The sequence below is a fragment of the Nicotiana sylvestris genome, chromosome 7 (assembly GCF_000393655.2).
Source record: "Nicotiana sylvestris chromosome 7, ASM39365v2, whole genome shotgun sequence".
Classification (NCBI taxonomy): domain Eukaryota; kingdom Viridiplantae; phylum Streptophyta; class Magnoliopsida; order Solanales; family Solanaceae; genus Nicotiana; species Nicotiana sylvestris.
In genome coordinates this window covers 27688539-27700545 of record NC_091063.1, presented here as the reverse complement: position 1 = coordinate 27700545, position 12007 = coordinate 27688539, and positions in this window count along the sequence as shown.

Genomic DNA, 12007 nt, shown 5'->3' with positions numbered 1-12007 from the left:
AGTCCACTTTCGGTCAAACTTCTCAAAAACCTTCAAGTTTCCAACTTTAGCCAAATGACTCCAAATTGACCCACAGACCTCTAAATTCACTTTCGATCGCGCTCCCAACACCAAAATCACCATATAGAGCTATTCCCAGACTCAAAATCCCAAACAGACATCGATAACAATAAAATACACTACAACCCAAACTTATGAAATTCTTTCAAAAATGCTTACTTCCACAATAGGTGTCGAAATGTTCCCGGGTCTTCCAAAACCCGATCTGAAATACGCCCAAGTCCAAAATCATCATACGAACCTGCTAGAACCTTCGAATCCCGACTCCGGGGCCGTTTACTTAAAAATTCAATCTTAGTCAATTCTTTCAACTTAAAGCTTCTGAAATGGGAATTCTCTTTCCAAATCAACTCCGAACTTCCTGAAATTCAATTCCGGCCATGCGCACAAGTCATAATGCCTGATGTGAAGCTGCTCATGGCCTCAAACTGATGAACGACGTGCTAGGGCCCAAAATGACCGATCGGGTCATTACATTCTCTCACACTTAAACATACATTCGTCCTTGAACGTGCTGAGTACCGTAATGGAGCTGTCCGAAATCACTATTTAACACCTTGAGCACCTACCCATGCTACCACAGTTCAGTTGAACACATTAGCTTGATCAATATGGAGATATCCTTTTTCACTAAAGCAAAATAAGCCTTAGAGCCCAATTCCAATATCTGAAATTCTTTGTCAGGCTTGTTTTCAACATACAAACATCGTATCAATCACCACACGATGTACCAGAACACGACTGCATATCGTTGCTAAATTCACACCTCGCACCGCTTTATTCACAATACCACCATAATATTCTCTGAGCATAATAGTCGAATTTCCATGGATCTGATGCTTTCATTGCACCTCATGGCATGCATAGGCCTTGCTCTGACTCTTACAATATCTCCACGACGGAAGAGACGTGTAGAAATTTATAACCAACTGCCAAGTCAACAAATCATTGAGTCTATACTCCTGACAAGAAAAATTACCTCATTCTAAATCAATTAATGATCTTTGCTCTTTAATATACTTCATATAATCCGACTACACTGATCCTAGATCCAATAATCTCGTCTCACCCAGTACGAACTGCTCAGGCAATAAGCCACCCCGGACACAACCAAAAAGTCTCACATGATGCCACAATATGCCAATAGGCTACAAATTTAAACGTGATACATAAGGAAAACGAATTCTGGAAGGGTCTACTCAACTCAAGCAACTAATATGAGCTTTTCTCATAAATGGGAAACAAAACACATAAAACAGATATAGGGAACTGTACTCATCATCACACTGTTGCGACGTGCAACCCGATCTAACCAACATACCCATAGCGGCGTGCCACCCGATCCACACATAAAATTCACATAAGGAGACACACATCGAGCTAAATTGCTCATTACAATAAAATACCGAGTATCGGTCACAAGCACGCTAAGTGCATGATACCATCCCTGGGAAGACATATAGCGCCACAAGCTAACAAACTCAAGCATAACTGAGGTGCGATATATGTTCTAAAACTAAAGAGCCATCTTGCTCACATAACACCATCGCTACGCGGAACCTCAACACATAAGAAAATTATCGAGCCATTCACAACTCACACGACACAATATAACATTACATGAGATAGCCGGCGACGAAATAACATCCAACGTCTGAATACTCCTCCATAAGGAGCGTTATGCTGAAATGAACACATCCGGCCTAAGATAGAGCCCATATTCATACCTAAATCCATTCACAGACCTCAAGGCGATTCTGATCGTACCGAACTAGGTCCATAATCTTTCATGGGTCCATAATAACCCCCTTTTTCCCATAACACACAAGAACGACCATCATAACTGGAGCAGTCCTCCACAGTTTACAACTCAATAAATCGAGTGCCCTCCAGGCATAAATTCTCAAATTAATGATATTACCACTATCTTCATATTTGGTTTAAATTCTTCAATCAATCAAGTGACTACATGCCACACTTATACAATCTTCCTATGGGACACGCTCCCACAACCTTCCGCACAAGATAACAAGTCTGCACATCCTCACCACCAGCCATACCATGCTATAAAGCAAATCAAGAATTCGCAAATCATTACGCGAAGCCTCTTGTACAAGGCACTGATCACAAGTGACGTTGAAGACAATACTAACTTACTTTAAACTTCCAAACTCCTTTCTTGCTCATCTGAGCTCGCGACATCCTTGTCAACGCTGAACCGCAACCTTGATCCTCACTTTCAAATTCCATACCACTTACTGCACCCAATATGCTAATATGCGATAGCACAAGATCTTCATCATAACTTCCTGAACCACAAATATGGTAAACACTTCCTCACCTGGAAACTTTTTACTTAACTCATTCCAAGAGGACCATAGCAACACGCGAGTAACTTCTCATAACCGTAGAACATTCAAGTCCTCAAGTAGTGGTCTAAACCACCACAATCCTTCTGGTATCCGCCTACACATATAGGCCATAATACTTGAATACTTCCAAATATAATCAATTACGGCGGTCGTCGAGCATCACGCGCACCGCCACTACTATGCCAATTCAACAATGGCTAACCAATCTAACTAATTCTAATTCATCCTTAACTTGCCTTAGAGACAACATTAGCTCCATTCCTTAAATCATCAACCTAAATCCGCACTCATCTTGAGTGACCCCATTCCATGAGACCACATTGTCTCCAAACCCATGAACCGCTTCATACCCTTCTTGCACGCACCTTCGTCTTCAACTGATGCACCCCTTATGATAATCCCTCTATGAATCCGAAGTCTTTTTCCCTTTTTCCTCCCGATGATACACTGCAAGTCAAAAACATCATAGATCATTCTAAGCCTCTTATCATAATTTACTACAAAAGCTCGATTCTTAACCATACTGCGGGCTTGAATCCTTAGACTCAACATTTTTAAATCCTTTGAATTCACTAGGACCGTTGTTGAGAGTCTCCCTCTCTGACTTGGTCCCAAATATAATCAACTCCATGAATCTTCTAGCACATGAACACCCTCTCGGCGAAGCACACAACCGAATCACTTTCCTTGAAACCCGCATTTCACAAGACATAGACATGTACCCTTCCCCAAGTCTGAACATGAGTTAATAAGGCCAACTGTAGCACACCTTTAATAATTCCTTTGCTCAAATCACTTCTTATGTTCCTCTCCCTTAGCTGAAATGACCCATCCATATGCTAATAACTTGAAATCTTACAAATAGATGACCATGCAATCAACCGTAGGTGGTGGGACTCTCCCACTTAGCTTGAAGCCACTATTACACAACTCTGGAACCCACCGAGATTCTTTATCTCTTATTGACATGACTTTGCGCAATCAAACCTCCAAATTCCTTGAAATCCTTCCGTTAGCACTTCATGAACACTCTGAATCTCCATCAATATTCACACATTCGACCTCTTACCGGATGGCCAGTAAAATCCTTCGCAAAATCTTCGCCAACCACTCGACTGCTAACTTGCTCATAGGGGATAACCCACCTGTGGAAATTACCTACCGACATCTTCCAACATCGTTGCAAGGGGTACAATCACTACGACATCAATAACCCATCCTGAGCCCGAGCTCACTTTCTAGCTGCACAAGTCCATTCACTCCTCGTGGCCATCAATTAAATGTGCAAAAATATCCTTCCATCCCAAGTCATGTTGCTTCCTTCTTCATATCAAGCAACTCTCTTCTATCATATCCAACCTCCCGCCATATAATAGCCAATACTTCAAATTAAATCCGTAAACCTAACCTTTGTCCACTAACATTCCCAATTCATTCCAAACTTTCCTCAAGGGTGCGTAGTCATCCTACCACAAAGCCCATATTCAACTTCGCCACTCTTCCATTTTGGCGAAACTCTCTCTTTTAATTGGCTAGTCGACCCTCACTTCTTATACCTGGCCTTCTAGAAATTTAACCACCACATGACACTCCACACATGTCCTTCCTCGTCCTTTGCTACTTAGTTGTTGCTCTAATTCAATCTCTATTTCTGAAACATTTGAACCAACAGATTGTCATTAACTTTAACTTTTCGAAGATCTTCTTTCTTGAGCCGTCAGCATTAGAAATACCGATTTCAATCCTGCACCACCGCACCATGCGATCTCTGATAGTCACTTCTCCAATACCGTTTCACAATATACTACCCCAAAGGCGAATTGAAGAGAACCATACACCGACGAACTTATCATATTCAATCACGGATGACGATACCATGACGCAGATGAAAATACCATCACACTTGACATCACTAAGTCTTGTTACTCCATCACTCCAAATCTGGACATTCCTAGGCCAACCGTTTTTCCCTCGGTCGAAAATGAGATATCGGATCTCTGAATCGTGCAATAAGTAGACCTCCATTCAGGTCATTCACTACCCAACACATAGGCAGGTATCCTACCATTACGTCTATACTATGCGATAACTAATCGTGAGCAATCATAGAAATCTGCGCATACCCTCAAAGCTCTCAGGAGTGCAGCCACCGAGCTGAAATGACAGAATATCCTTCCGCAAGGCGACGACAATAGCCCAACCAATTGTGCCGACAAAGATATACCGCACCATATTTGTAGTACCATTATGATTCTTCAATTCTCGATTTATAATAAGCGCTTTGCGTCGCGTAGGATCGAGTAGGAAGGAAACAAGGGCATAAGCCTCGAAGGAATCAAATCGCATGATGAGGAATCAAGAAAGGAAGTACCCCTAACAACCCTGTAGCCTCTCGAAGATAAGTACAGATGTCTCCGTACTGATCCGTAAGACTCTACTAGACTCGCTCATAACTCGTGAGATCTAAGGGACCCTAGTGCTCTGATACCATGTTGTCATGACCCAAAATCTACTAAGGGTCGTGATGGCGCCGGGCACCGCTACCAAGCAAGCCAATCATAAATACTTAATTCAGACATTGTTTTAATAATGTTGAAAACTATAATTTTTCCTTCAATTGTACTAGTAAAAGATAACCGTTTCAAATTAAATAAAAATATTTGGAACTAATACAAATACCCCCATAATCATCACAGAACGCGGTATCACAAGTGCATGTGCATTTATTAGGGAATGAAATAAAATACATTAACTGTCCGAAATACAATTGGACAGGAATGAAATAATACTGTACAGTACTCTGAGGGAGACTCTAATGGTTGTGGATCATCTCGCAAAATGCAGCTCAGCTAAGTCCCCATATCAACCATGCCGCTATTCCACTAAGCCACTAGCCACACATGAACCTGTGTAACAAAAATGCACAACAACTGTAGTATGAGTACGAAAACAATGTGTACCCAGTAAGTATTCCATCTAATCTCGAAGAAGTAGAGATGAGAGGTCAACTTCGACACTTACTAGTGGTCCAATAATGATATACCAATAATATAGTAAATCTCATAAAGATGGTTGTAACTCAATAGCATGAAGCAAGTAAGCAATTCTTTCATTAATAGGAATTTCCAAATTTATTTTTCATCATTTATTCATTTATCTCAAGCCAGAGAGAGCAAATATCAACATCTATAAATCTCAAGAAAGCATTACAAGCATGCGCAAAACATGTCGAGGACGTACGGCCTGATCTAACAATATTTAAACTGTGCACTGCCATAGGGTCGAATGGTGTGAACCATAGACGCATCTATTACCCCCTCATGAATCATACATGCGACGCGGTCAAATATAAATAAACACAACAATCAGTCAATCAAAAATTCATTAGGGAGCAATTATCCAAAGAAAAGCCAATTCTCTTTTAACAATTCAAGAAAATGAAATTTAATCTTTTTAGAAATTCATCTACTAATTCGAGGTGATTTAAGCAATTCAAACTGTCAATAAGATTACAAATATTCCAAGTATAGCATGCTTTTGGGTCCTAGACTACCCGGACTTAAACATAATAGTAGCTACGCACGGACTCTCGTCACTTAGTGCGTACATAGTCCCCACAAATAAAAGGACATAACCAATTATTTTACCTATGGGGACAATTCCCTCTTACAAGGTTAGAAAGGAGACTCACCTCGCTCCGAAGTCCAATAACCGGCTTCTAAGCCCTTCTAACGACTCAACCGATGCCCTAACGCTCCAAAACTAGCCAAATAACGGGCAAACCAATGAAAATACACCATAATATTCCTAACAATTCAATTTTTATAAAATCTCAACTCTGTTCGAAAAGTTGACAAAATCGCCATCAGGCCCACGTGCCCGGATTCCGAAATTTGCCGAAGATAAAGTTTACTCATAACTTCACTAACTTAAATATGTAATTTACTCTTAATTTCATGCCTAACATCATGGTCAAAATCCAAAAATACCTATCCTAGGTTTTTCCACCAAAACCCCAAGTTTCTACCAATTTTTATACTTTAATCCGTAATAATAGCATGTATTTAACTCACAAGGGGTGGAAGTAACTTACCTCATGCTTGATTATGGAATCCCCTTCTTCAAAGGCTCCAAAATCGCCCAACCAAGAAGAAAAATGAAGGGTAAAGGGCCAAATCCCGATTTTTAAAGAACTCACTGCCTCCAGCATTTCTGCACCTGCGGTCACTTGACCGCTTTTGCAATCCCGTAGGTGCGGCCCCCACTACCGCTTCTGCGGTCTCCTTCCGCTTCTATGGTCAGTTCCCCCACTTCTGCGCTTGCACAGATGCAGCCAATACCCCGCATCAGCTCCGTTGGCTGCCCAATTCCGCTTTTGCGACTCCCAAGCCGCTTCTGCAGCTCCTCACCTGCGGCCACAACCTCGCAGGTGCGGTTACACCAGATATCAGCTACCTCAATCTCCGCACCTATGGCCATAACCTCGCAGGTACGGTTACACCAGATATTAGCTACCTCAATTTTTCTTCAAATTCAAAGTTCGATCCGTTAACCACCCGGAATCCACCCGGGGCCCCCGGGACCCCGTCCAATCACACCAACCAGTCTTATAACAACTTACGAACTTGCTCGAGGCCTCAAATCACACCAAATAATGGTGGAATCACAAATCACACCCCATTTCAAACTTGATGAACTTTAGAACTTCGAGCTTCTTCATTCGATGCCGAAACCTATCAAATCACATCCGATTGACCTCAAATTTTGTACACAAGTCATATTCGATATTACAGAACTACTCCAACTTCCGAAATCAGAATCCTACCCGATATCAAAAAGTCCACTTCCAGTCAAACTTCTCAAAAACCTTCAAGTTTCCAACTTTAGCCAAATAACTCCAAAATGACCCACGAACCTCTGAATTCACTTCCAATTGCACTTCCAACAACAGAATTACCATATGGAGCTATTCCCAAACTCGAAATCCAAAACGGACATCGATAACAGTGAAATACACTACAACCCAAACTAATGAAATTCTTCCAAAAATGCTAACTTCCATAATAGGTGCCGAAATGTTCCCGAGTCTTCCAACATCCGATCCGGACATACGTCCAAGTCCGAAATCATCATACGAACTTGCAAGAACCTTCGAATCCAGATTCCAAGGTCATTTACTCAAAATTTCATTCTTTCAAGTTAAAGCTTATCAAATGGGAATTCTCTTTCCAAAACAACTCCGAACTTCAATTCCAACCATGCGCACAAGTAATAATACCTGATGTGAAGCTGCTCACGACCTTAAATTGCCGAACGACGTGCTAGCGCCCAAAACAACCGATCAGGTCATTACAGAACTCTTCTTTTTGGCGAAGGATCTTGGCCTTAAGGGTGTTATTTCGAACTTTCGTCAAAATATTATCCCGTCGTTGTTCGATCGAGGTTGAACACACCTCTTTTGGCGAAGGCCCTTGGCCTTAAGGGTGTTATTTCTAGCTTTGGTCGAAATATTAACCACTCGTTATTTGATCGAGGTCTAACTCTTGTTTTTAGCGAAGGCCCTTGGCCTTAAGGGTGTTATTTCAAACTTTCGTCGAAATATTAACCCGTCGTTTTTCAATCGAGGTCTAACTCTTCTTTTTGGCAAAGTCCCTTGGACTTAAGTGTGTTATTTTGAATTTTCGTTGAAATATTAACCCGTCGTTGTTCGATCGAGGTCGAACTCTTCATTTTTGGCGAAGGCCCTTGGCCTTTAGGGTATTATTTCGAACTTTCATCGAAATATTAACCTGTCGTTGTTCGATCGAGGTCGAACTCTTTTTTTTTTTGGCGAAGGCCCTTGTCCTTAAGGGTGTTCTTTCGAACTTTCGTCGAAATATTAACCCGTCGTTGTTCGATCGAGGTCGAACTCTTCTTTTTGGCGAAGGCCCTTGGCCTTAAGGGTGTTATTTCAAACTTTTGTCGAAATATTAACTCGTCGTTGTTCGATCGAGGCCGAACACTTCTTTTTGGCGAAGGCCCTTGGCCTTTAGGGTGTTATTTCAAACTTTCATCAAAATACTAACCCGTCGTTATTCGATCGAGGTCGAACCCTTCTTTTTGGCGAAGGCCCTTGGCCTTTAGGGTGTTATTTCGTAATTTCATCAAATTACTATCCCGTCGTTGTTCGATCAAGGTCAAAAACACCTCTTTTAGTGAAGGCCCTTGGCCTTAAGGGTGTTATCTTGAATTTTCATCAAAATATTAACCCGTCGTTGTTCGATCGAGGTTGAACTCTTCTTTTTAGCGAAGGCCCTTGGCTTTTAGGGTGTTATTTCAAACTTTCATCGAAATATTAACCCGTCGTTGTTCGATCAAGGTCGAACTCTTTTTTTTGGCGAAGGCCCTTGGCCTTTAGGGTGTTATTTCACACTTTCGTCGAAATATTAACCCGTCGTTGTTCGATCGAGGTCGAACTCTTCTTTTTGGCGAAGGCCCTTCGCCTTAAGAGTGTTATTTTGAACTTTCATCAAAATATTAACACGTCGTTGTTTGATCGAGGTTTAACTCTTCTTTTTAGCAAAGGACCGTGGCCTTTAGGGTGTTATTTCGAACTTTCGTTGAAATATTAACCCGTTGTTGTTCGATCGAGGTTGAACTCTTCTTTTTGGCGAAGGCCCTTAGCCTTAAGGGTATTATTTTGAACTTTCGTCAAAATAGTAACCCATCGTTGTTCGATCGAGGTCGAACACACCTCTTTTGGCGAAGGCCCTTGGCCTTAAGGGTGTTATTTCGAACATTCGTCGAAATATTAACACGTCGTTGTTCAATCGAGGTCGAACTCTTCTTTTTAGCGAAGGCCCTTGGCTTTTAGGGTGTTATTTCAAACTTTCATCGAAATATTAACCTGTCGTTGTTCGATCAAGGTTGAACTCTTCTTTTTGGTGAAGGCCTTGGCCTTTAGGGTGTTATTTCAAACTTTCATTGAAATATTAACTCATCGTTGTTCGATCTAGGTCAAACTCTTCTTTTTGGCGAAGGCCCTTGGCCTTAAGGGTGTTATGTTGAACTTTCATCGAAATATTAACCCGTCATTGTTCGATCGAGGTCGAACTCTTCTTTTTGGCGAAGGCCCTTGGCCTTAAGGGTGTTATTTTGAACTTTTGTCGAAATATTAACACTTCGTTGTTCAATCGAGGTCGAACTATTCTTTTTGGCGAAGCCCCTTGGCCTTTAGGGAGTTATTTCGAACTTTCCTCGAAATATTAACCCGTCATTGTTCGATCGAGGTCGAATTCTTCTTTTTGGCAAAGGCCCTTAGCCTTTAGGGTGTTATTTCGAACTTTCATCGAAATATTAACCTGTCGTTGTTCGATCGAGGTCAAACTCTTCTTTTTGTCGAAGGCCCTTGGCCTTAAGGGTGTTATGTTGAACTTTCATCGAAATATCAACCCGTCATTGTTCGATCGAGGTCGAACTCTTCTTTTTGGCGAAGGCTCTTGGCCTTAAGGGTGTTATTTTGAACTTTTGTCGAAATATTAACACTTCGTTGTTCGATCGAGGTCAAACTCTTCTTTTTGGCGAAGCCCCTTGGCCTTTAGGGTGTTATTTCGAACTTTCCTCGAAATATTAACCCGTCGTTGTTCGATTGAGGTCGAATTCTTCTTTTTGGCAAAGGCCCTTAGCCTTTAGGGTGTTATTTCGAACTTTCATCGATATATTAACCTGTCATTGTTCGATCGAGGTCGAACTCTTCTTTTTGGTGAAGGCCCTTGGCCTTAAGGGTGTTGTTTCAAACTTTCATCGAAATATTAACCCGTCATTGTTCGATCGAGGTCGAACACATCTCTTTTGGCGAAGGCCATTGGCCGTAAAGGTGTTATTTCGATCTTTCGTCGAAATATTAGCCCGTCATTAGTCCCAGTTTTTTGGAGAACCTGGTATCCTCTGGGGGAGTCCCAGTTCTGCTCGACCTCTGCGCTTCCTGGGTGAGTCTCAGTTCACTTGATTTTGTTTGCATCGGAGAGTGTAATGTCGGAGAGTATGAAACGTTACTGTTTTTCTCACGTTCGTTTCGTGCATACATTGGAGTTTCCTTGTATAATCTTTTTGCTTTCCGGTCTGGAGTGTCATTGCTGGGCGGGATGATGAATTACACTTTGAACTTGGGGTTGTCTCCCTCGTCGACGCGGTCCCTAAGTTCCCAGGAAAACCCTATTGGGGCAACTCCTAGGTGAGGGAAAGAGAGTACAGCTTAAGGGGTGGCATTTTTTAGAAGTTGGATTGTTAGGTGGGCGATATTTCGGTTGTTTTGTAGTAGTTTCCCATTCTTCGGTTGAGATGTCTCTTTGCTCGTTGCCCGCGCAGCGCTTGTGTTCCTGTTTGAGCAAAGAGCAGAAGGTGAGTCAAAATGATATTTTCCTTACCCCATCCAATGAGTCAGTGAATGAGGGTGGATTTATAACGTTGGTCGTTCTGCCTGGCATTTCAATGGTTGATGGGGCGATGGTTTCTAAATTCGGTGACCGTATTCAGCTCTCTTTCCCCTTCTATGTTGTACTTTTGCCTTGCGTGGGTTGGGCTTTGCCTTAGCGCCTTTTCGGTGGGTAATCATGTTTCCGAATTTTGATATGGAAAAGACTAGAAAATTTCACTAAGAAATCCCCACAGACAACGCCAAAATTTTTGACCAAAAAGATATTGAAACCTTTACGTCTAAATCAATAGAAGCAATGAATGGGTAAATCTTAGTTAAACGTAATAAACTCCAGATCTATAAACTAATCGGAAAATAATGCATAAGATGAGATAGAGGTAATCGATCTTATTGATACTTTTTATTTTGTCTCTCATTAATCAATGGAGGAAGCCATTTTACATATTCTCTTGGAGATTACTTTATTCTTCCTTCTACTATGAGCCCGTTGGACTGACTTAAAAAATGGCTTTTAGTTAAGTGTTTAAAAGTCCTTTATAAGTGTTGAAACTTATTTTATAAATAAGCAGTTACGTGTTTGGATAAAAGAGCTGAAACTAAAAAAAAAGCTGATGAAGTGTTTGGTAAACAAGTGTTGGTAAGCACTTTTTCTTGTTAAAATGACTGAAATATCCTTAAAGTTAGCAAGGGTCAAGCAGTAATAGAGGCGAGCAAGAGAAAGGGCAACAAAAATTTATTTTGATGAAAGAAAGGAAAGGAACACGAAAAAGATAGCAGAAGAAAGCATAGGCTGCTAACGGAGAAAAGAAAGAAAAAGATCTTGTATATTGTAGGGTTTTTATGGAGGGGTAATTTCGGGATTAAGAAAAATTATAAGAGATAAAAATATAATATTTTTGGTCAAAGCAATATGGTTTTTAAGTCAATTTGAAAAAAGTTGGGTTTTCCAACTTATTGATTTTGGCCTTTTTAAGCAGATTTTAACTTTTTTAAGCCCTTTTTTTTGGTTGCCAAACACTTTTACTAGTTAAAAAGTGCTTTAAAACTGGTTTGACGGGCCTTTAAGCCCATCCAAATAGGCTCTATGAAGGTTACAGAGGAGAGGAAAGAGAGAGACGATGCCTCCCTTCCGGAAGATTTTCCCCTATATATATATGGT